The sequence below is a fragment of the Phascolarctos cinereus genome, unplaced genomic scaffold (genome assembly GCF_003287225.1).
Source record: "Phascolarctos cinereus isolate Bilbo 61053 unplaced genomic scaffold, phaCin_HiC Scaffold_2;HRSCAF=192, whole genome shotgun sequence".
Taxonomy (NCBI): domain Eukaryota; kingdom Metazoa; phylum Chordata; class Mammalia; order Diprotodontia; family Phascolarctidae; genus Phascolarctos; species Phascolarctos cinereus.
In genome coordinates this window covers 123,764,006-123,790,541 of record NW_027555625.1, presented here as the reverse complement: position 1 = coordinate 123,790,541, position 26,536 = coordinate 123,764,006, and the positions used below count along the sequence as shown (strand labels likewise).

General features: G+C 39.9%; 1 protein-coding gene and 1 pseudogene across 1 annotated transcript in view; both read left to right on the top strand.

Moving 5' to 3' along the window:
* The window catches only part of TACR1 (tachykinin receptor 1), a 188,407-nt gene that overhangs the window by 67,681 nt on the left and 94,190 nt on the right, over nucleotides 1-26,536 (top strand). The gene's annotated exons all lie outside the window — the stretch shown is intronic.
* LOC110207609 (small ribosomal subunit protein uS14 pseudogene) lies at nucleotides 1,874-2,188 on the top strand (annotated as a pseudogene).

Below are 26,536 nucleotides of genomic sequence, written 5' to 3'. Positions count from 1 at the left end.
TTAGAAAGGTCTCAGGCCAATCAACTTTCATTTCTATCTGTGCTCTCTATCCCTGACTCCTAATTTAGCCACTGTGCCTCGGTTACTTTTTTCCCCCAAGCTGGGTTTTAGGTGGCATTTGGCATGTATCATGATTTCTTTTGTAGTAGGAAGAACATTAGACTTGAACTAAGAAGACCCAGATTTGAATCCTCTTTATACATACACTGTGGTACTCAGCACTGAATTTGAAGAAAGAGGTCCAAATTCAAATCTTGACTCTGCTACTTGCTACCTGGATCATCTTTGGGCAGGTCTCCTCATTTCTCTGGTCCTGAGTTTGCTCATCTGCAAATCCAAGGTGATGGTGGCCTAGATAACTTCTAAATTCCCTCCCACCTCAAAATCTATGATCCATTTATACATTTATGCCAACAGCAAGACATATTCTCCCCAGGATCAACTTATAGAACACTAGCTATTAACCTGGGGTCCAGTTGGGTATGAGGGGTGGGGCATTCTATTAGAGTCCACTAGAGGGAAGCCACGAGCCAAGGACAGGAATGGAAGGGCTGGTTGACAGACAGGAAAGTGCCACGGCATTTATTATGCTGAAAAGAAAGAAATGATTCAGTTCCAAATTCAGATCACCTAAGGCCATGGCAGGTCCAGATAATCTAGAAGGATGAAACAAAGGCAAGACATTATAGTATGCACAGTAGAAACAACTGAAGTTAAGTCTTAGTAAAGGAGTGTAGGGAGGAGAGACATTCCCAAGCACCAGTTAGGTTTCATAGAATCAAAGCCAAGTATAGACATAATTCTCAACAGTTGGGGTCAGAGATGAGGAAGAGCCAATATCTTCAAGGCCAAGGTCAGGTATGTTAGAGATGCATGACAACACTGTGGCTTCAGGTAGCTTTGGCACATCTGAACCATTTCCATCCTCTTCTTTCTGAAGCCACACTATGACCCAGATGTCCAAGCATAGCCAAGATTTAAAGGATTCCACCCCAGTGGAGCCACAGAGAGCTTGATACATCATTCCAGCACCTTCTTCCTAAAGAGTATTTGCTTTATATGCAAGATACATCAGTCACTTAATTAGCATTTATTAAATGTTTACTGTGTAGCCAGCCACTGTTTTAGGCTCTGGGTGTTACAAAGATAAAATAAAACAGTGCCTCCCTCCAAGAGCCTGTATTCTATTGGAACAGACAGTATTTATGCAGGTAAATTTATATAAATCTACAGACAAAATAAATACAAGGGTATTTTGGGGGAAGGCATTGAGAAACAACATGACATAGTAGATAGGGTGTTGGACATGGAGTTGGGAAGATGTGGATTCAAATACTGCCTTAAATACTTGCTAGCTATGCAGCCCTGATGGGCTTGATCTTAATCTCTCCAAACCTCGGTTCTCTGATCTGTTAATGAGAGGGTTGGACTCCACTGCCTTTCTAGTTCTAAATCTATGCTCATATGGTGCTGCAGCTGATGGAATAGGGTGGGGTGGGAGAGGAAGGAATCAGGAAAGTCCTCACATAGGAGATAATGTTTGAGTTGCACTTGTATAGAGACTAGGAATTCTAATGGGGGAGTAAAGAGGCAGTGCATTCCAGTCATTAGAGAAGGTCTACAGAAGAGACAGATGGGAGATAGAGTGTTATGTGTGAGAAACAGCCAGGAGGCCAGCTTGATAGGACCTTTGAGTCCATTTGAGTCCTTTGAGACCATTGAGTGTATGAAGGGGAAGAAGTATAGAAAGTATAGAAGTATAGAAAGGTAGATCAGATCCAGTTTATGAAAGCCTTTTAAGAGAAAAGGGAGTTTGTATTTGGTCTTAGAAGTAAGAGGGGGGCTTTTGTCTCACATCTTTGCTAGTGGCACCATGGGTCATCAGCAGCTCTACTGGAGCCACCCTCAAAAATTTGTCCAGGGGTCTCAGTCGTGCCACATGTGTTCGAACCGGCATGGCCTGATCCGCAAGTACAGCCTGAACATGTGCCGCCAGTGCTTCCGGCGGTACGCGAAGGACATCGGCTTCATCAAGTTGGACTAAGTTATATTTGTGAATCTCGCTTCAGTGATTATGCTGACCATCAGTGACTACAATTTTACTGCACCCTGGACAACCTAAAGATGGATCATTTTGTACATGCTATGCCAATTTGCATATATAATTTAAAAAGTTCATCCTCAGGAAAAAAAAAGTAAGAGGGGGGCTGCTAAGGCATCACAAATATAGCAGTGACCTATGCTTTAGCAATATCACTCTGGCAGCTCCATTTAGTATGGATTAGGAAGGGAGTCATTTGAGACAGAGATGCCAATTAGGAAACTTTTGCAATAGTTCAGCTAATCAATCAACATTTATTAAGTACCTACTGTGTGTCAGACACTGTACTAAGGATAGAAAGAAAAGCAAAACACAGTCACTGCTCTTAGGGAGTTCACACTCTAGTGGGCGAGAGAATATGAAAATGGTTACATACAGGATAAATTAGAAATAATCAACAGAGGGTTAAGTAATGAACATCTGGACTAGGGTGGTGGCATGATTAGTATAAAGAAGGGGACTAGATGCAAGATACATGGAGATTGGATTGACAAGACTTGGCAACATCATGCAACCTTACTGAGGCAGCTAGGTGGCCCAATGGATAGAGCACTGGCCTAGAGTCAGAAAGACCTGATTTCAGATTCAGACTCAGGCACTTAATAGCTGTGTGACTCTGGGCAAGCTATTTAACCTCTGTCTGCCTCAGTTTCTTCAACTATAAAATGGGGATGATAATAGCATCTAACTCCTGGGTTGTTGTGAGGCTAAAATGAGATGATATTTGTAATGTGCTTAGCACAATGCCTGGCCTGGAGTAGATGCTTAATAAATTTTGGCTTCCTTCCTCGCTTGCAGTGCTATTTGAGAAAGAACAAGGAATGTCCCACTGCCTCGCATGGGGCGGGGGGACGGGACAGAATCTTATCACTAGAAAGGACCTTAGAAATTGTGCTGTTTAAACTTCTTATTTTACAAATGAGAAAACAAGAATTCCATGAGGGAAAAAGATTGTAAGATCACAAGATAAATCAAAAAAAGATTTTAAGATCACAAGATAAATCAAATAGCAGAGAAATGACTATACCCCCCAATACATGGAAAGAAAGATACCCAACTCCACAGAATGGGTAAGTGGGGGAGGGAAGGGCCTACCAAGCCTCTATTTTGAGTCTTTGAAAGTGTAGCATATTTTGATTTTCAATCAGACCTGAGCTGGAATCCTGGCACTACTAATGTATTAATTATGTAGACTTGCCCAAGACACTTTACTTTCTCTGGGCCACAGGGTCACTCTCTGTAAAATGAAGGAGTTGGGATCAGATAGTCTTTGAGATCCTTTCAGCCTTTTTTTCTTCTCTTATACTATGATGATAATAAAGTCAAATTTCAACCCCTGTGAGGCTGTTCAGTTCCCACAGATCAAAAAGAAATTCCACAGACAACATAGATATGATGACAAGAACAAGAACAGGCTGGCTGGGTAGCAGTCCTGACCCTAGAGTCCCCAGTCAGTCACATCAGTCTTTACTTCCTTTTCTCCACGTTCCCATTATCAGTCAATCACGAAGCCTTTATTGAGTGGCTACTATGTGACAAGCATTGTGCTAGGAGCTGAGGAAACAAAACTAAAACAAAAACATTCCCTGCCCTCCAGGAACTTGAATTTTACAAGCAGAGGCAACATGAACATATATGCTATATACAAAACACACGCAAGGTGAATGCAACCTTGGAAATGGGGAAGTAACAGCTGAAGGAGGGGGACTAAAAAAGAACTCAGGCATAAGGTGGTATTTAAACTAAGTTTTGAAGGAAATCAGGGATTACAAGAGGTAGAAACAAAGTAGGATAGCATTATAGACGTGAAGGATAGTCATTGTAAAGATAGAAGGCAAATGGAATGTCATGTGTAAGGACCAGCAAAAAAGCCAGTTTGGCTAAACTATGAAGTGTGTGAAAGGGAGCAATGCATAAAAAAGCTAGAAAGGTGGGATGGGGCCAGGTTGTAAAGAGACTGAAATACCAAGCAAGGAATTAATATTTGATCCTAGAGGCAAGAGAGAGGTATTGGAGTTTATTGCTAAGGAGGTACAATGATCAGAACAACATTTTGGCAATTGTGTGGATGACACGCAGTGAGGAGAGACCTGACTCAAGAAGATGAATTTGGAGACAAGGCAGGAACGCCTATTATTATAATGATCCAAGTGAGAGGCGATAAAGGCCCGAACTAGGGAGGTGACTCTGAGTGGAGGGGAGATATTGTTGAGAGAGGTTACAGACATCAAAACGACAAGGTTTGGCAACTGAGCCTGTATGTGGCATGCATGAAAATGAACAATCGATAATGACGACGAAGTAAATCTGTGTCAATGAAAGGGTAGTAGTGCCCTTTACAAAATAAGGGAGTTTGGAAGAGGGGTGGGTTTGGAGGAAAAGGCGAATTCTGTTTTAGATATGTTGACTATGAAATGCTTATGGGAATGCAATGAGAAGTATACAACGGAAAGTTAATGATGTGGGCTGAAGGCTCAGGAGAGACCTTAGGGCTAGATAGTCATCTGCATAAAGATGATCACTGGAACATCTGGAGGTGATGATGTCCTCAAGTGACATCAAGTGATTCTCCATAAGTATATAGAAAAGAAAATAGGGTCCCAGATGGTACTCTTAGATGGAGTACATATACATATACATACATACATTCATATATACATTTATATGTATATATATTCATAGTTGGGGATGTGATATGGATGACGATCCAGCAAAGGATACCGAGAAGTCACAGTTAGAGAAGTAGGAGGGGAGCCAGAAGAGCAGTACCACAAAAGCCCACAAAAGAGGAGATACCAAAGAGAAGAGGTGGACAACCTCTTTGGTCAACATTGGCCAACAAAGAGAGGTCAAGAAGGATGAGGTTTGAGGAAAGACCATTAAATCTTGCAATTAAACAATCATTAGAGAAAACACTTTCAGTTGAGTATAGAAGCCAAAAGTCAGATTGCCGAGAGTTTAGTAAAGCATGAAAGGAGCAAAAGTGCAGCTGACAAATATTGAAAGCTTTGTTAAAGATTTGACAACAAAAAGGAAGAAATATATAAAGCAATAGATTGGGGTAGGGGGATGTTAGGATCTAGTGGGGATCTGGTCTCTTCTTTTCATAGGAATATAGGATTTTTATCTAGAAGGGGCCTTAGGGACCATTTTGTCCAACTTTCATCTTTGTTTACCAAGAAAACAAAGCAAACTATCAGAGCATTTCATGATATTGAATTATACTTATTTTCCTGTGGCTTATTTAGGACGTTTAACTTTCTAGTGCCAGTAGCATAGAAGAAATGGAAATTTTTTTATTTTATTTTTGGCTTTTCAGACTGGTTTTCCCTATGTCACCCAGGTTAGAAGTGAAGTAGCCACTCACGGGCCTGAGGCCACCACCATCAGCACAGATTCTGTGCCTTGGGCCAGTTTGACATTCCTGCTGGCTCCTGATTGCTCACCATATTGGTAGACAACTGATTAGTTTTAGCCCTGCTACAGTTCAGAATACCCCAACTCTAGCCATTCAGCATCCTCAGCCTCCCTAGGAGCAGGGATTACAGGTGTGCATCTCCACACCTAGAAGAGATATAAAATTAAAGGAACTTAACCCAAAGCAATGTTCAGAGTTAGAAAAAATTAAGGCCTAAGATTTCATAGAGCTTAGTGATTAGAGCAGATGTTTCATTCGCAACTAGAAGAAGCCAAAGAACAAAACAAAAAGAACACAGACTTCCCAAGTGGTAGGTAGCAAAAAGCGGTTCCTTAGAGGAAATAAAAGGTGGTTATTTCAGCAGAATTGATGTCCCATATGTGGTCTGCTATCGGACCCATAGGAATCAAGAAGAGAAATCTGCAATCTGTACTTAATTAATTGTCTGTAATACAAAATTGGGAGTCAAAAGTCATAAGTAATCTGGTAAGATCTCTAGTGACAGAATCCCCCAGATTCCCCAGGAATCCATCTTTGGCCCTATTCTGAGTTAGACTAGGTTGTTGTGGTGTTCCACCATTTTCAGTTGTGTCTGACTCTTCTTGACTGCATTTGGGGTTTTCTTGGCAAAAATACTGGGGTAGTTTGCCATTTTAGTAAAGTTAATTTCATCTCTAAATTCTATAATTATGACTTACAGATGATAATACCAGATGAGAGAAATAGGGTCTAAAAAAAAAGCTCAATGAGCCAATGTATGTGGTGATGGCTATTTGAATAAATATAAAGTCCAACCCTTGGGTTCAAATAGTCAATCCTAAAAGTATGGAATAGATAAGGCATTGCTAATCAATCATTAACATGGGGATTTTAGTGATTTGCAAACTCAACATAAGGTGACAGGATCATGTGACAGCTAAAAAAAAAACCCTAATGTAATCTTGTTGTTGCTCAGTCATTCAGTCGTGTCCAACTCTTTATGAACACTGTCCATAGGGTTTTCTTGGTAAAGATACTGGAATGGTTTGCCATTTCCTTCTCTTGTGGATTAAGGCAAACAAAGGTTAAATGACTTGCTCAGGGTCACACAGCTAGTAAATGCCTGAGACCTGATTGGAATTCTGATCTTCCTGACTCCAGGCCCAGAACTCTATCCACTGAGCCATCTAGCTGCCCTGAATGTAATCTTAGCCTGCATTAAGTCCAGGAAGAGTGAATGGCAGACTGCTGTATCTACCTTTGTTAAATCACTTAGTATTATCTCACTTCATTTCAATTCAAAAATATATATTATGCAACTACTATATGCAAGGGTCTGTGACAAGGGCTGGATAAATGTCAAGTTCCAGGCCTCACGTTTTAGGAAAGACATTGATAAACTATTTAGAGAACGGTGATCAGCATGGTGAAGACACTTAAAAACAGAATATAGTGACCAGTTGAAGAAAAAATCAAGGTCTCTAGCCAGGAGAAGAGAAAGATTTATCACATGGAAAGATAGTTATCCATGTTTTACTTAACCAAATGGAGATGAAGGGAGACAGAGCAATCCCAAAGTGGAATGGACTATATCAGGAAGGAGGGAGTTGCTGATATCTTGAGTTTTATATGTAGGGATGTATTGGGTATATTGTGAAGCAGATTCCTGTTCAGATACAAGATGGATCAGATTATCTCTGAGGTCCTTTCCAATTCTGAGATTCTATGATTCTGTGATACTGCTTTCCTGATCAGTCAAGATGGATGGTTTGGGTTAGGGATGGTATCAGGGGAGGTTCAGCCTGGGCTGAGAATATGAGCAGTACCCAACCGAGAGCAAAATATAAACTTACCAGGGTCACTGGGTCAGAAAAATATGAGATTCAGGCAGCTGCACAGAATTGTCCAGGACTAAGGGATTATGCTGTTATATGTAATAATAATAAATATTATCAACATGGCCTCTATGTATTCTCATCTATCTGCATTGCCTACAAGGCTAATAATTACATTTACATAATATTTTAAGGATTGCCAAACTCCTTAGATGTACTATATCATTTGAATCTCACATGGATGCTATTATTATCCTCATTTCTACAAATAAAGGAGCTGAGACTCAGTGATTAAATGACTTACCCAGGATCACAAAGATAGCAAGTGTCAAAAGCAGTATTTGAATCAGGTTTTCCTGACCCTCAAATCCAATAGTTTCTGCAGCCTTCCAGAAGAGTAGCCTAAGACTGTGTTACTATGGATGATTTCCTGGAAGAACTGCTAATTATAACTTGAGAAGGGGTAGGGAGGAAAATAGAATAAGCCAGCTGTATTTCCCAAAAAAGAACCTAAGCCTCTGGGTGATGGCAGAAAAGCATTGGATTCTCTGAGCTATGATGCAAAGACCCTCGAATCCTGAGATCTCAGAGTTGGAAAAATCTTTAGAAGTTGTTTAGTATTTAACTCTATGAAGAATATATTATGGATTATCCTATTATTGCAGATGAGAAAATGAGGCTCAGTTACCCATGACTTGCTCATAACCACTAAGTTGGTAGTATCAGAGGTGGGAGTTTGAATCTAGGCCACTCCTGTCTCCATGGCCTATGTGTCTTCTACCACACGAAGGATGGTGTTTCAGCAAGAATTCAGGGTACTCTCTAACCTCCCAAGAATGATGAGGATTTAGGGTGTCTCTCCCCTGCCTTCACTGTAAAGTTTTTAGATCCATCATCTAGGTGGTGGGAGGAGGAGGTAGGGGCATGGTCTTGTCAGAAATAGCTTTTTCTGACCAACCACAAGCTAACCCCAACCCCTTACCGTATATGAAATAGGGTGGCATCCTAGAGAGCCCTGCCTGCACTTCTTTCAGGGCGCAATTTCATTATTATGGTCCCAATTAGAAAAGTTCATCATTCTAAAGACTCGTGAACCTTCTAAAACTACCTGATTTGGCTGGCTGGCTGACCATGAACTAACCTAGGATTATGGCCAGCAACAACATTCATAATGAAGACAGTAAAACTGGAGGAGCAGAGGGTGTAGAAAGGAGTAGGAGGATAACTAACAGGACAGCCAATACAGCTGTGGCTTTCTCTCTCTTCCCATCACTGTCTCTGAAATCCTCCTAAAAGTTATGGCTGGGAAGCTGAGCTTGAACAGCAAGCACCTCCTAGGGACATCAGCTGTTACAGTTATAAAGGTCATCTGGTCCAAACCACCTCCCCCATTTTGCTAACTGGGGAACTGAGGCTCAAAAGACAATGTGACTAGACTGCACCTACTTGATGGCAAAGACAGGGCTCAGGTCCAGGTTTTCTGATTCTACTCCATTATTTTTTCGACTGCTGCCTCAGTTCCATCTGAGCTGAGGAAACAGGAAGGGATAGAGAGAGCATGCAACTGTCCATGCTTAAGGCTACTGAGTCCAAGCCAGAGACGGGCTGTATTTCAGCAGGCCTCTTGCCTAAACTGCCCGAGTAGAACTAACATGGGGATGAGTGATAACATTCTACTTGGTTTCCCCAGAAATTTCCCTCTGGTCATAAATCCAGCTTTCCAAACCCTGACAACAGCCATTAAGCTGATGCCATGGCCTAATGAGCCTCTTATTCATGAGTGGCTTTGCCTGGGTGCCGGGCCCACCCATATTTCTTTCTCTTTCTTTTTTTTTTAGTTTTATTTTTGTTGTTTGTTTTTTTGCTGCAGCTTTTTTACTGTCTGGTACAAGAGGAGTGTATATATGGGGGAAGGCAGGGGGAGAAGAGTGAGGAGCTTGCTGAGTAGGGCTCTGGGGAGGAATAGCCATAGGTAATTAGACACTAGAGGAAAGGAACAATCTGGCTTATCTTCACATGCTGCTGCTCACTCCTTCCTTAAGGGGAGTTGCGGTTTACACTGGTAAGTCATAAAGAACGTGCAAGGTTTTTATTGCCTTGCAAACTGTGAGGGGGAAGGCAGGGGTGAGGTGCACAGAACTGGTTTACTGCTAACTTCATAGCTGACCTATGCCACAGAAAGCTCTGGGGTATGACTGTGTATGACCTAGTAGTGACTAGGAAGGCCTGCTTGGCTCAGACTATTCCTTTCCTCATCCATTCCTACCGAGGGCCTGTCACCTCTGTGCTTACCTGGCTAAAGTAAAGCATTGTTGAGGAGGAAGCTGATTGTCCTCTCTCTTACCTGGCCCTCTGTATAGGCTTCTTTCAGTAAAATGTAATCTCCTGAAGGCCAAAAATTGTTGGTATTTTTTGTCTTTGTGTGTATGTTTATAATATCTATAGATAAAAATAATAGCTACCATTCATATAACAACTTTAAGATTTGGACATCACTTTTCATGTTTTATCCTCAAAACAATTCTGGGAGGTAGGTGCTATTATCATCCCCATTTTAGAGGTGAGGAAACTGAGGGTGAGTGACTTGCCTAGAGTCACACAACTAGTAAATGTCTAAGGCTAGATTTGAATGCAGGTATTCTTGACTCAAGGCCAGGCGCTCTATCCACTGCACCACCTAGGTGCTTCTAGGAGACAGGTAATGGGTTGATTTATAGATTGATTCATCATCTCATTGGGTTTTCTTTTAAAGATAAACTTAGCTGTTTTGAGTGATTATAGATATGATTTAGGAAACTTTGTAGTCTTCTAGGTCTCCATGCAAATCATCTGCAAACAGGAGCATCTAAAGGACCTTATCCTCATCTATGTGGATTCTGAGCGAGGTATCCTCTTTGGCAGGCATGGCCACTCACTAGCAAGGATATGTCTCTTTTACTTGTTTGATATTGATAATTATTGGCTTTGAGTCAATTATTGAGCAGTTTTCTCTGTTGTTGCATCTTTGAAGGAATCCTGCATAATATCAATAAGTATGTGACTCACCTTGTTGGAGGAGAGCCCTTAAAGTGACATTTGGTTATATTGCATCAATTTTATTGTAGTTAACAGCAATTGCAATATAATATAGTCTCTGAAGCATTAAGTCAATTATGTGACTCTAAAGATGTGGTAGACGCTCCAGAACAGTGTTCATAAAAACCTGACTCATTTCCTTATCATATCTTGATCAAAGATGCCCTAGATACATGACAAGATTAGTCTTGTAATAATTAGATTATTCTGTGGTGCAGTGGATAGAGTGCTGGGCCTGGAGTCAGGAAGACCCAAGTCCAAATTTTGCCTCAGACACAAAAAGGTTGTGTGACCTTGGGTAAGTCACTCAGTTTCCTCATCTATAAAGTGGAGTTAATAATAATACCTACCTCTCACAGGGTCATTGTGAGGATCAAGGGAGATAATGTTTATGAAGTGCTTAGCACAGTGCCCGGCACATAGTAGGCACTATATAAACGATATTATTATTACCATTATTATCAGTATTACCATGGTTTGTTTTTTTTTTTACTTGTAAAGATTTGTATAGCTATGTGAAGTAGGCATATTAGTTGAGACTCTATTCTTACCTCTGGGGAGAGGTTAGCAATAATGCCCATGATTGTTTTCCAAGCATTTAATATTCTCTCTCCAGAATACCTGCATAGTACTCTACCCTGGTCAGACTTCATCTGGAGCATTGCATTCAGTTCATCTAGAAGCTGTTCATACAAAAGCAACTAGAAAGTGCAGGGGACTGGGGGAAATGCCATGCAAGAAATAGTAAAAGGAAGTAGAGATGAGAGGGGAAGAGACTTACCTATTTTCAAATATTTCAAATGTTTCCTACTGGGTCCTACTGAGCAAAATTAAAATTGGTGGGCAGTAGATTTTCCCTCATTACAAGGAAAAATTTGGTAACAATCAAAGTTTTCCCAAAGTGATGGCCACTCAAAATAGTGAGTTTCTCCTCAGTGGAGGTCTTCTAGCAGAGACTGGATGACTATTGGGATAGATAGACTCTTAGGTCCTGTCCACCTCTGAGATTCTATGACTCAATGATTCTAATTCTTATTGCAATGTCCTTTTACTCCCACCTCACTAATATTAATCACCTTGGGTGATGTTTTATATTGTAGCTTTTTCTCAGAAATTGCTTTCCGTTGGATCCTCATTTAGCATGGAACCTTGTTCTCAAACTTTCTACTTATAGTTTCCTTCTTATGTCCCAGTACCCCAGCAGAAGGGAACAGGCCAGTGTTTGACTCATTTTGATATGAATGAATTCACAGTTAGCCCTTTTCCTTACTGGGAAGTCTCGTTGACCAGTGACCTCCAACCTCAAAATGTATATACCACTGGAGCAGAGCTTCTCTACTGTGTTGTCTTTCTTTTAAAATGTAAATAGCCTTCAAAGGAATGGGAAGAAGTGAGCCCTTAGAAAGGGAGGACACTGACTTTGACACTAGGCCAACCTTCCTTTCAATCCACACACTCTACCATCCTGCCTAACTGACCTATATATCATTCCCTGTATATGATATTCTATCCCACATCCCACTGGCTATGCAGAGAGCCTCCCCACTCGCACCCCATGCCATGATTCTACGCCGGGAAAACACTCCTTCCTCACCTCAGTCTCTTAGAATCCTGGGCTTCAAGCCTTCAAGGCTTAGATCTAGTGCCCTCACCAACATAGTATCTTTCTTGATCCCACTCTTCTCCTGTTGTTAGGTCTTTCCCTCTTGAAATCACTCAGAATTTACTTTGTCCCTATTGTCCATTTACTTTTCTGCATGTGTGTTATTTTCCATGATAAATGGTAAGTTTCATGAAGGGAAAAATTGTTAATATTTTTTTATGTCCAGTGCCAAGCACAGTTTCTGGAACATAATAGGGGTTTAATCAGTGCTTGTTGGATCAATTAATAATAAATGCACTTAGGAGTTATCTTCCATTTTACCCACTCTCTGCTACATTTTCTTTTCCTGGCTGCTCATCCCACCCCACCAGTGCCGTTGGACTGCCAATTCTACATATCTCTCGACCCCATAAGTCCTGAATGCTTCAAAAGGTTTTGCTATCCAAAAGAAAGCAGATAAAATAAGACCACTTTGTAGAAAACAGAATTGGCAAGTTATGGATCAAATGAATTTAGCAAAAATTCCCTAAGCTAACTAGGTGAGCAAACTGAGGCTTAGGGAAGTTAAATAACCTGTTCTGGGTCATGTTATCGAGAGTGGTAGAAAGAAGCCTAGACATCATTGAGTCCAACTCCCCCATTTTACAGGGAAGAAAACTTAGGTCCAGGAAAGACAATTAATTCATCTAAGGATACAAAAGTAGTAAGTAGCAAAGCTGAGATTGGATCCCAGGTCTCCTGTTTCCAAAACTAACCCTCTTTCCATTACACAATACTGTTCCTGATACAGGGACAAAGTATTAACATAGATAACTGGAATATACAATATGATCAGTACGTCAGAGAAATACATGGAGAAGGTAGAATTTGGGTGTGCTTTAAAGGACAGGCAGAAATTCATCCAGCAAAGAAGAGAAAGAGGCCATGACATGCATAGGAACCAGCATGAGTGTAAAGGCAGGAGAATTCAGGTCATGTTGGAGGGAAAGGGGGTAGTCTAATAAAATCATTCCTCCAAAGGATGGATCAAAGGGGTTCTGTAAACACAGTTCTTCAGTGTTTGCCTCCAAGAGAAGTGGTGATTCTCTTTACTCCTTGTATATCATCCTACACCCTATATTTAGTAGCATATATCCTTGGCATAAGGACACATTCCTATGATCTTCTGGAAGACAGCTTTCTCCTTTGTGCAACTTACCAGAAGGAGAAAGGTGAAAGGCATGAAATACCATGGTTGGTAGCTACCCAGGGACAGGAGACCCAGCTGTGGCTCTAGATTTCCATTAAACTATAAGATGTTCAGGTTCCCTTCCAGTATTAAATCCTGCAGAGCTGTAACTAAGACAGGGAGGGAAATAGGGCTTTGTTCCAGAACCTTAATATCTGAAGGGATTAACTTTCTCCCAACAGCAGTCATTTGCTTGTCCATGACAAGTGGCACAATTGCCCCAACTTCCTCACCCAACCCCAGTCCACCACCCACACCATTGCCAGGGCCCAATTGCCATGATGGCACTCTCCCAGGGTCTGCCTTCCCCCACAAGGTATCTGTCTTCTTATGCCTGGTACAAATTAGTTGTGGGAGTTGGGTATGGAAACTTGAAAAAGACCAGCCAACACAGTTTAATAACTATTTCTAACCCATTCTTTTGAGAATGTGGTTCTTAGACTTCCCTTTTGGTGGAGATTTTATATGTAGTCCTGCTAGTTGTGATTGCCCTTTCCCCAATTTTTTATCTGAGATTAAAATAGATTGGTACTTGAATGCTGATCTTAACATCCTCAGCTGAAGGGTGAGTCCAGCTAGTGTTTGGTTTGCAAATTCCTCCTTCCTCAATAGAATTTGCCCTAGGTACAAGAATTCCTAGTAACAGCTATGGAATCTTATCTGCTCTCCCAAGGGAATTTCTAGGTGGCAAGTTGAAATTCCAAAGCCTCTTTACTCAGCAAAATCTATAAAAGTCTGGCTCAAGAAATGCGCCAGATGGAGGGAGAGCTAGCTCTCTCCAATCAAATGTCTTCACTGACCTTGAGCCATGCGACCAGATAGATACAGTGGACTTACAAACCCACTACTCTAGAGGTGCTTACAATGTCATTAGGAAGATAATTCATGAGACAGCAATACACAATGGAAAGTACTGGATTTGGGATCAGAGGACCTGGTTTCTCATCTCAACTTTGCTTGTTTCTAGATGTTTGACTCACCTACTTCTCTAGACCTCAGTTTCCTTATCTGACAAATAAGAAGCTTGGACTCTATGGTCTCTGGGGTCCCTTCCATCTCTAAATCCTGAGATCCCTATTACCATAGTCTCCTAATAGGTTTTCACTCCTTCATCCTCTGCCAACTCCCATCCATCTTTTATATCACTGACACCATCAAAGATTTTAGGCATAGATCTGGCCATGTCTGTGCTCTGCTCATAAACTTTCTATGGGTTCTTTTTCTCTCCTAAGTATTAATGTTCCAGCTCCATTGTTTAGCATACAAGAATCTTCTACAATCACTTCCCATCCACTTTTTTTTTCTTTGGTGAGGCAATTGGGGTTAAGTGACTTGCCCAGTGTCACACAGCTAGTAAGTGTCAAGTGTCTGAGACCAGATTTGAACTCAAGTCCTCTTGACTCCAAGGCTTTAGCTCTATCCACTGCACCACCTAGCTGCCCCTCCACTCACTTTCTAACCTTGTCTCACAAGATTTACTTCCACACACTCTATATTTCAGCCAAATCATCTCTCTTCCCACTGACCATGCTCCATTTCCTCTCTGCTGTTTTTTCACTCATGATATACCATATGCCTGGAATGTCCTTCATTCCCTATAAAATTCCTGTCCATCAGCCAACCCACAGGCCAATCAACAGCATTTATTAAGCTTTTATCATTTGCCAAGCATTGTGCTAGGTGCTGGAGATACAAAGCTGTGGAAATTCTCACAAGATACAAACCCTAAAGAGAGCCTAATAGATGCTCCACAATTTTCTAAAAACAGATACTTGGTGGTAGCAACTTGAAAAAAAAATTCCATGGAATGTGTGTAGCCAGAGATACTTGAAACTTGGGGCACTTGGGAAAGGAATGTGTGGATGAGATTTATGTGGACTCTTTAGTTTCATAGCAACATTACACAATAGAGCTAGAAAATAACTTTAGTTGGGTCTAGCGGAATTTCTAAGACAAACGATTGTCACTGTCCTCATTTCTGATCTTTAGCAGGCTTCCAGTATCTGAGAATTAACATCATCAAAAGCACAGGTCTAGGATTATTGAGCTAATTCTTCTAGGCTATGTGATCCAGAGATGGGTTAGCTTCATGGACAAGCTGATTGGTGCTTAGGCTTGAATTAATAGACATAGGCATTGACAGTTGTAGAGTGAAGAAGCTAGGCTAATTGCAGAGATATAATGGAACATGTATAAATATCTATCCCATATATCCCATTTGCTAGTGGGTGTAATTGGCCATAAGGTTTGGACTGGCAACCAGAACAATGTGTCACACTAAACCCTAGATTTCCATTTATTAGTTAGACTCCATCAGTACCCAACTGAAGACTGCTGCCCCAGCACTGAGCACCTCAAAAGTGTCCCTTACCTCAGGAACAAAGTTTTTCTACTCCTCAAAACTGAGTAGACAATTACTAACAGAGCTGGGATTTTGTTAGTTTATTTTGTTTTGTTTTCCTATGGAAGCCAATTTTGCCACAAAATGGAACTCAAATCTTAGGAAGCACTGGGGACTTTTCCACTATTTCAACATAATATTTTATATATATCTCTGGCACTCTGCATGAACCTTGGCACATAGTAAGTGCTTAATAAATGCTTATTCATTCAGTCTCCTATGTAGGTTTTGCACAAAGTATAATTAAGGAGAGATGGGAGCTCAGGACAAATAGCACATATCTGTCCCATGTAGTCACATACACACACACACACACACACACAAAACTAAGTGTCTTAGAGGGTAAGGACAAGACAGAACAAAGAAGAAATAGACTTGGAGTGGATGGGGAAATGTTCATGAATGGCAGAGAGAAAACAGAACTACTCAACTATTACTTTGCTTCTGTCTGCTCTGTCAAGTATAATTATCTTCAGTCCAAAAAAAAAGGAAAAAGATGGAACAAGCATAATTAAGCAAGAAATTGAGCTAAAGATAGATTAGATGACAGTAAGAGAATATATTACAACTTTAAGCTAATTCTAATTTCTTTTTTTTTAACCAGTCCTGTAATTTTGTCAGGAACTTTACCTTTACAATATTGCAAAAGGGTATCAATCCACATATGTGTGTATATACATATATGAATGTATATGTGTGTGTGTGTGTGTGTGTGTGAGAGAGAGAGAGAGAGAGAGAGAGAGAGAGAGAGAGAGAGGAGAGAGAGAGAGTCTTAGCAAGCTGTCTGGGACACTGAGAGATTAAATGATTTGTGCAGCCACAAAACCACCATATATCAGAAACTGGACTTAAATTCAGATTTGTTGACTCAGGTCAGCTCTCTGCCCATTATGCAACAATGCCATTCAAGTCTCCTATCAGATGCTGAATAGATCCCAGAATGTAAAGAAACTCATGGCTACGATAACAGAACCTCTTTTGGTATCTTTGAGGACCTATGGAGACTAGAAGAGATGTTGGAAGATAGGGATTAAGGTAAATGATCTCCTGATTTCAAAAACAGAAGATTCAAAGTTGAGTGTGGGTTACAGCCAATAGAGTGATTTATCTATAATGTAAATTAGATGAAGGGGAGTAATGTGTAATGAGGCTGGAAAGTTAGGTTAGAACCAGATGGTAGAAGGCTTTCAATGCCAAACTGAAGAGAACATATTTGATCTTAGGCAGCTAAGTAATACAGTTGATAGCACTCTGAACTTGAAATGAGGAATGCTTGAATTCAGTTCCTTCCTTGGATACTTATTAATTGTGTGATCCTGGGCAAGTCATGTAACCTTTTAGTCCTAGTACCCTCATCTATAAAATGGCTATGAAGGTTCATTATCAGGCTCCCTTTCACACACTCTGCAATCTAGCCAAACTGACCTTGCTTCTGTTTCTCATACATAGCATTCCATCTTCCATCTGGTTTCTGACCTCGTCATTGAACTGAAACTTCCCTCTTCAAAGTTGCCAGTGATCTCTTACTTGTCCAATTGAATGTTTTTTTTTTCAGTCCTCATCCATGTTGGCTTATCTTCAGCATCTAATGTAGTGGTCTTTTGATGTAGTGGTTTCCTTTTCCTATACATGTTCACCTCCTTACATCTTCATGAAACAGCTTTCCCCTAGTGCTTCTATCTGTCTGACCATGTCTTCTCAGTCTCTTTTGCTGCCTCTTTATCCATGTCATACTCACTAGTTATGAGTATCCCTCAAAGTTCTGCTCTGGATCTCCTTCTTTTCTCCCTCTATTATCTTGCTTGGTGATCTTAGCTCCCTTGAGTTAAATTATCATTTCTGTGCAAATGATTACCATATCTGTATATCCAGGCTTAGTCTCTCTCTTGAGACTACATCACCTACTACCTTTTGAACATTTCAAATTGAATGTCCTATTGTCATGAACTTGACATTATCCAAACAAAATTTATGATATTTTACCTCTCTTGAACATCTCTATTACTGCTGTTGGCCCCATTATCCTTCCAGTAACCTAGGTTTGCAAGCTAAGTGTATTCCTCCACTCCTCCTTCTCACCCACCACCCACATCCAGATGTGAAATCTTATCTTTTTTATATTCACAGAATCTCTCATCTATGTCTTTCTCTCTACTCATGCAGTCACAACTCTAGTTCAGGCCTCCATTGCCTCTCACCTGGAATATTTCAATAGGCTTCTAACTGGTCTTCCCACTTAAGTATATCCCCACTCAGCTGCCAAGGTGAAGCATAGGTCTGAACACATCACTCTCCTTCTCAGTGAACTCCAATGACTCCCTATTACCTCCAGAATCATACTGAAAATATTTTGTTTGGAATTAAAGCTCTTCATGGCTAGTCCCTTCCTATCCTTCCAGTCTTCTTATACTTTACTCTCCTGTTACTCACTGTGTTCCAGCAATGCTGGCCTACTGCCAGCTCTTCAAACATGGCATTGCATTGCCCACTTGTTCTTTTTCACTGGTGACTCCCCATGCCCCAAATGCTCTCTCACTCTGAGGTGAGGACTTCCACTTCTTCATTTCTCTGACCTCCTTCAAGACTCCCTTTAAATTCCATCTACTTCAAGGAACATTTCCCAATATCCCAGCTGTTAGCACCATCTCCTTCTAGACTGCCTTTAATCTGATCTTTATTTAGTTTTATTTTTTATTTACTCTAGCTCTTTATGTATGCTCTATGTACCAAGTTTTTATATTTCTTCTTCTCCATTAAAACGTCAGTTTCTGGAAGGTAGAAACCATGTTTTTGCCTTTCTTTCTATCCTCAGTGCTTAGTACAGTGCCTGGCACACACTGAGTGCCTAATAAATGCTTATTGACTGGTTTGACTGACGGTGCCTTTGAATAGACTATTCCTACAACTTCTTCCTCACTCTCACCTCTTAGAATTCCCAGTTTCCTTCAAAGCTCAGCTTTCCTATGAGTCCTTTCTTCTTTCCTGAGGTCCTCTAGCCACTAGAAATAAAATTAGCTTGTATTCACTCTGTAATATATATTATATACAATATAAATATACATATGTATGCATGTATATATGTGTGTATAGCCTCCTCTGACAGAATGCAAACTACTTGAGGACAAGGGCTATAGTTCCTGGCAATAGTAATTGTTTAATAAATGTTTGTTGATTGGTTCATAGATTAAAAGACGCACCTTTATTTTTAAAAATATGTATTTGCACAAATACATGACAGGGAGGTATGACAAGACAGCAGTTCATGTGGAAAAGAATCAAAGGAATTAACATATGTAAAGCACAAGAGTGTGCTAGAATCAGTTCTAACCAGCTTGCAACAGCCAACTGTTATATTTTCCATTTATACCTTGGAAATCAGCTCCCCACAAATTCAGGGCTTGCTTTATTTTATTGATTTTCTAAACTTAAGAAAAGGTTAGTGATGCAGAATAAACTTAAAAGTATGTGTGCAAGCAATTTGCTTTTCAGAAAGCCTGGTTATTAAACATTTACCAACACACTCATATTGTTGTATAGATATTGCTTGAGCTCAGCAGGAGTGAAGTAGAAAGCTCAGGCAATAGATTTATCCCCAGACTGGAGACTTCATGACTGTAGGCTAATAATACTAACAAGAACAACAGTAACAGTAAGAACAAGAATTTACATGATGGTTTAAAGTTTGCATAGTGCTTTACATCCATCATCTCATCTGAGCCTCACAATACCACTGTTTATAAATGCTAGCTGTCACTAAAAGACTTGAGTATATTAGTTAATCAAAAGCTCTACATGACCCAACCAAATGATGTGACTTCTGAAAAAGGTTGTGGCCATCTTTGTTCTAGGCTACTCTTATGATTTCTTTAGTACAGAGAACTTTGGGTAAAGAATACTGGGGGTTGAAGTGACTTGTCTAGGGTCATAAAATCAGTATATGTGAGAGGTAGTACTTGAACCCAAATCTCTATTTCCTATATCATGCTACCTTTAATGGCTAGCTTAGGTTGCCCTATGCCATATACTCTCCAGACCAAGAGAGATATTAGTCCTTCTATAACTGCTTCAATCAAACCACATATAAAGTATTGTGTTCAGTCTTGGTCAGGAGACATAGAAAAACTGGAGCATATTCAGAAAGTAGTAAGTAAAATGGTGAAAGTATTTACAATCATGCCAGGTGAAGTTCCATTGGAAAAAAAAACAGGAATAATCAGCAAGAAGAAGAAAAAACTTTGTTGTTCTTTTTGTTCAGTCATTTTCAATTATGTTTAACTCTTTCCGACCCCATTTGGGGTTTTCTTGGCAAAGAGACTGAAGTGGTTTGCCATTTCCTTCTCTAGCTCATTATACAGATGAGGAAACTGAGGCAAACAGGGTGAAGTGATTTGCCCAGGGTCACATAGCTAGTGTCTGAGGCTGTATTTGAACTCAGGAAGATGAGTCTCCCTGACCTCAAGCCTAGCACTCCATCCACTGTGCCACCACACTGCCCAGAGAAAATTGAAGGGAGAGGAAATTTTTACAAATATTTGAAGGGCTCTCCTGTAGAAGTGATCAGTCTTATTTTGCTTGTGTCCAGTGGGTAGAACTAGATCCAGTGGATGAAAATTGCAGAGAAGTAGATTTTGGCTTGAATAAAGAAAAGCTTCTAAATAATGTAGAGCTAGATCTCTATGAGCTGCTGTGGGAATTAGAATACTGGAAGCTATATAAATCTTATTGGTGGGGGGGGAGTTACAGAGGACATTCCTGCTTAGGGAAGGATTAGATGACATGATAGCTGGGATCCATTCCAACTCAGATTCTCTGTCCTTAGGAGATTCTAACCCCTGTCCCCACAAACACTCGCTCCCCGTTCTGGTTTTTGTTTGTTTTCTCTCACCTCGGCACTCTATGCTGCCTTCTGCTGCCTCTAGAAGAACCTACTCTTGGACTCTAGGGTGGTCTGCTTATTCCAGTGCAGCTGTCCAGTCTGAAGAGGTGATGTGAGCCTGTGCTCCAAAGAGAGGTCAAAGCCAGAGACATAAATGTAGAGGTTATTTGTAAAGATACAACAGTGAAAGCCCTAGGGGTGGATTGATCACCAAAGGAGGGAAAATAAAGAGAAAAGGAGAGAATGTGAGAGTCTTGAGGCTCATGTGTGCTTAATGGGGTGAAAGGAGAAAGAGAAGCCTTAAGAGTAGATAAAAAATGGAGTAGCCAGAGAGGCAGGAGAAGGAAAGAAGAAGGAGGAGCATGTGGTACTGTGAAAGCCAAAGGAAGTGTATGTAGACAGGAGGCTATGAATAGTAATAATAGCTCAGCTTTATATCATGCTCTAAGGTTTGCATAATATCTTACACATATTTTATTTGATTCTCACAACAACCATGTGAAATAAGTACTTTGGGTATTATTGCTCCCATTTTATGGATGAAGAAACTGTGACTCAGGACCAAGACATTCTATCTCTTGACTCTGGGCATTTTCTCTGTCTCCTGTTCCTGGAATGCTCACTTTCTCATCTCTGCCTCCTGGATTCCCTAGCTTCCTACAAGTCCCAAATAAAATATCTACCTTCTGTGGCAGCTAGGTGGGGCAGTGGATAGAGTACTGGCCCTGGAGTCAGGAGGACCTGAGTTCAAATCTGGCCTCAGACCAAACACTTGACACTTATTAGCTGTGTGACCCCAGGCAAGTCATTTAACCCCAGTTACCTAAAAAAATTAAAATAAAATAGCTACCTTCTACAGGAAGCTTTCTCCAAAAGAAATTTTCATATATGCATATATGTGTGTATTGTATGTGTATATATATATATATGTATGTATATATGTGTGTGTACATATATGTGTATATGTATGTGTGTATTTGTATATATATGTGTGTACATATATGTGTATATGTGTATATATATATTTGTGTGTGTGTGTGATTTGATCCTCCCGAAAACCTTGTAAGGTAGGCACTGTTATTACCCCTATTTTACAAATGTGGGAAATGAGACTGAGAGATGTTAAATGACTTGCCCAGGATCACAAAGCTAGTAGATACCTGGGTCTCAGTTTCTTCATCTAAAAACAGAGTAAGTTGGTCTAGATGCCCCTCTAAGATTTCTTCTACCTCTGTCCATGATTTTATGATCCTAAGTCAAGGAAGATGAAGAATTGGATTTGATGATTTGATGGCCATTGTAGATGGTTCACATAGGCAAAATGAAGAGTTGAAGCAAGCAGCCCCCTGCCTCCTCCATATCATCCATGCAACAAAAACATGTCCACATGTAAATAGCCATTGAAGGGGGCTGGGGGTGGGAAAAATCAAGATTATTTGAATGGATGGATACAAGATCAAAATAGGCTAAACATCTCAACCTTTTTCCTCAGTTGACCTGTATAGACAATGGGATAATCTGATGTTAGCTTTGGGGGCTTATAAAAAGGGCTCCTCTTTGGCATTATGTTACAGAATCATCTTTTCTCACTGCTTCCATGTAGTTCTTTATATTTCCCTTTCCTTACAGAAAGGGAGAAAATACAAGCCCTAGCAAGGAGCTAATGTGACCTCAAATAAAAGATCTCACTGTTCTTTAAGTTAATCTGACAGTCTAATGGAACCAGAAGGGACCTTGAGAGGTCATATATTGCCCAGCTACAAGCCTTGAAATTTCTAACTGCCTGGTGGACATTTCCACTTTATATGTCCTGCTGTCACCTCAGATTCAACATGTCTAAAAGTGCACTCATTATCTCCCCACACACAAAAACCAGCTCTGCCTCTGGACTACCCTGTTTCTGACAACAACACCATCATTCTACCAGTCACTCAAGCTTGAAACCTTGGAGTCATCTCTGACTTCCTCCCCTCCCCCAACTCCTGCACACACATATTCAGTCATTCATAGCCTCTCAGTTCTGCCTCTGAAATGTCTCTTACAACTGAATTTTCTTTTTCATTCCCCTTTCAGGGCTTTAGCATCTCTTGCTTGAACTACTGCAACAGCCTCTTGATTGGTTCCCTGACCTCCAGTTTCTACTTTGCATCCCACCCCAAACTCATTCCATCTTGCACAGAATCATCAAAGTAATTGAGGAAGCTGGGTGGCCCTGTGGTTAGAGCACTAGAGGAGTCAGAAAAACCTGAGTTCAAAATCCAGCTTCAGAAACTTAGCAACTGTATAACCCCAGGCAAATCATTTGACTTCTTTCTGTAGTTCCAATTTCCTCCTCATCTGTAAAATGGGGATGATAATAGTACCTACTTCTCAGGGTTGTTGTGATGATCAAATTATATAATATTTGGAAAGTGTTTTGCAAACCTTAAAGTGTTATGCTAATGCTAGCTATTATTATTGTTAATCATCATCTGTCATCATCAATCTCTTCCTCCTCCTCTTTCTCATTATGCAATTCAAAAGTATTCAATGACTTCCCATGACCTAAAAGACATAGTCCAAACTCCCTAGTTCGCTTGGGACTTTCAAAGATCTTTTGCATACTAGTTCCAATAAAACCACTCCAGCTTCATCTCCTACTGCTGCTACACACAAACTCACTGCAATGATACTAATCACCTTTTCATCATCCCTTGAACAAGTCTTAGGTTTTCTAACCTCTGTACCTTTGCTCAGATTATTCTTATAATCTATGACATCTTCTTTCTTCCAACAAACATTCATTAAGTGCCTACCATGTGCTTGGCTTTGTGCTGCATACTGAGAGTACAAATTAAACAGCCTGGGCCCTCAAGGTGTTTGTATTCAAAGATTACTTGTCTTTAAAAACTTAACTCAAATGCTACTTTGTCCAAAGACCTTTTTCTCTTTGCCCCAGTCCACAATGGCCTCTCCCTTCTTTGAATTCCTCTGCATGAAGGCTTTTAATGATGGGGAACTTATTCCATTTTATGATCGTTCCAATAAGAAAAATTTTGCCTTATGTTAAACCAAAATCTGACTCTGCAAGTTCCACCTATTACTTGTAGTTCTGCCCTCTGATACTAACCAAGTAGAACAAGTTGAACCCCGTTTCCACAGGACAGCTCTGCAGATATTTAAAGACTGTGATCACTTTCCCTTCCCATCGTTCTACCCCCTCGATCCACTTTCCCTAACCAAATCATCTCTTTTCCAAGTAACACACACCAATTTCTTTCAACTATTCTTTATATTGTCATCTCCAGGCTCCTTATCATCTTGTCGGGACTCCTCAATCTGCTGCAGCTTGTCAATTTGCTCTCTAAAATGTAGTACCCAAAACTGAACACAATATTCCCGGTGTTTTTTAGCCAAGTCAGAGGATAGTAGAATCATCATTACCTTGCTTTGCCTGAGCACTCTTCCTCTGTTGATGCATTTAAGATTCTGTTAGTTTGGGGGCAGTGGGGAATGCTAGGTCCCTTTATGTTAACTGGCATTAAAACTTTGGATTTTTTCCACATGAATCTGAGTCTACCCTATTAGCCTTGTCAAAAAAAAAATCCCATACTCTAAATTTGTGGATACAAGGCTACAAGACACATTTTAAAATAATAACAATAATAATTACTTTAAATTTTTTAATTTTAAAAATTAATTATAAGAAAAATTAATTAGATAATGCTAAGCATTTTTGTTAGAGAAACTATCCAAACAGACCAAAATCAATCTTGCCTTCGAAAATCTCTAACTCCCATTTTGGAATTATAATTTATAATATTCCTAAATGGACAAAATTCTCTAGTAAGATAAAAACATGGTCCCAGAGATCAAGTTTTTACCTCAGTTAACATTTTGATTCATCAAAAAGAATAGCTTTCACTTAAAATATTGATAAATCTTGGTAGAGAATCATTTTCTTAAAGCCATTCAACCAGATAAATGGTTGATCTAGATAATGGTCTCAACTGGATTAATGGATTCCTTGTCTAAATCTAGGTGCCACTCAATCTATTTTCCAGAACGTTCTTGAATGTTTTTCCCAGTTGCCTAGCAAAAAGTGATCAGTCACTGGTATAGTTTATTTTTTTTTAACACACGTGTGGGATTTTACATTTATATCTAGTAATTTTTTTTTATTTCTTTGACCCATCAATGGTCTGTCAAGTCTATCATGGTCCTTTCGGATCCTCGCTGTGGTCCATCTTATTAGCTAACCCTCCATGCAGGCAGCTAGATGGTGCAGTGGATAGAGTGTTACATTTGGAATCAGGAAGACCTGAGTTTTATTCTAGATTGAGACATTTATTTGTTTCTGTGACCCTAAGCAAGTCACTTATCCTCTCAACCTCAGTTTTCTCATCTATAAAAGGTAGATAATAATAGCACCTATATCCCAGAGTTGCTGTAAGGATCAAATGAGATAAAATATGTAAAGTAATTTGTAAACTTTAAAGTGCTATCTAAATGCTAGCTATTATTATTATCTCACTTGATCCTCAGGACAAGCCTGGGAGGTAGATGCTATTATTATCCTCATTTGACAGGTGAGGAAATTGAGCCAGACAGAGGTTGAGTGACTTGCCCAAGGTCACACAGCTAGTAAGTGTCTGAGGGCTGATTTGAACTCAGGTCTTCCTGACTCCAGGCCTGGCACTCTTTCCACTGTGCCATCTAGCTCCTTCAATTAGAAAGTACTCTAGACTTGAAGTCTGGAGAAAGCTGGGTTCAAATCTTGACTCTATATTTATAGCTTTAGTCAAGTCACTCAATCAATCAATTAGCAAGCATTCCTTAAGCACATAATATGTGCCAGGCACTGTGCTAAGTACTGGTGATATAAAGGGCTTAAGCTTCTTGGGGCTCAGTTTCCACTTCTATAAAATGGAAACAATGATCCTTACACTTCCTACTTCATAGGATTATTGTGATGAAAGTGATTTGTAACTGTTTAAGCACTATGAAAATGAGAGCTATAATTATCTATGCCTTTACATTAAGTAAGTACTATCCGTACATTTCAGTATTTATTGTAATGACCAAACTGGAAGATAAAGGGAATCTTTTGGATCTACTTAGTTTTCCCAATCTTTAGCAAAACCTTTGACATGCTTTCATGCTTTTCTTGTAGACAAGAGAGATGTTGGCTAGGCTAGATGACAATATAGCTAGGTCTCGATTAGTGCAAGTAATATATCCCCTAAAATGGCTGCATGTATTTGAATTTCCACTATTCAAAGTTTTAATATGGGAAAATATGGCAATTGTTTCCAGCCCAATAGAACTATGTAATGCAAATGTGAGTGATGCAACAACTTCAGAGGATGCATTATCCACATTAATCAGGACCTAGCTGTGCAATTAAGTAAATTCAAAATTGGTTGAATGGCCAGATGCAAACAGTACATTCAGTATTAGCCTGGAAGGTCTCCAGGGGTATGCTCTGGAGATTTGTGCTTAGCCATTTTAATATTAACATTAAATATTGATTAAGTTAAATGTTAAATACGTTAACATCAAATGTTAACGTATTTAACATTTTTGAGCAATGAGTAACATACTAGATGCTAAAGTCAGGATTCAGAAAGGACTTGCTAATAAGATAAAATGTAATAGAGATAAATATAAATTCTTATCCTTAGGTTCAGAAAATCAACCTTCATAAGTTCAAGTTGGGGGAGTCATTGTCAAAGAGTAGAGTCGGAAAAAAGATCTGGAGGTCTTAGCAAGTGGGAAGCTTGATATAAGTCCAGCACAATATGGTGTCATCAACAGTTAATGCAACTTTAGGCTGTATTGGAAGAAATAGTGTCCAGGACTAAGGAGGTATTCCTATTCCTTTACACTACCCTGGTCAGATCACATTTGGAGTCTTGTGTTCAATTCTGGGTACCATGTTTTAGAAAGGATATTAATAAACTGACCAAAGGAGATGGTGAAGGGCCTTAAAATCATACTATATGAAGCTCAGTTAGAGGAACTAATGACATTTTACCTTG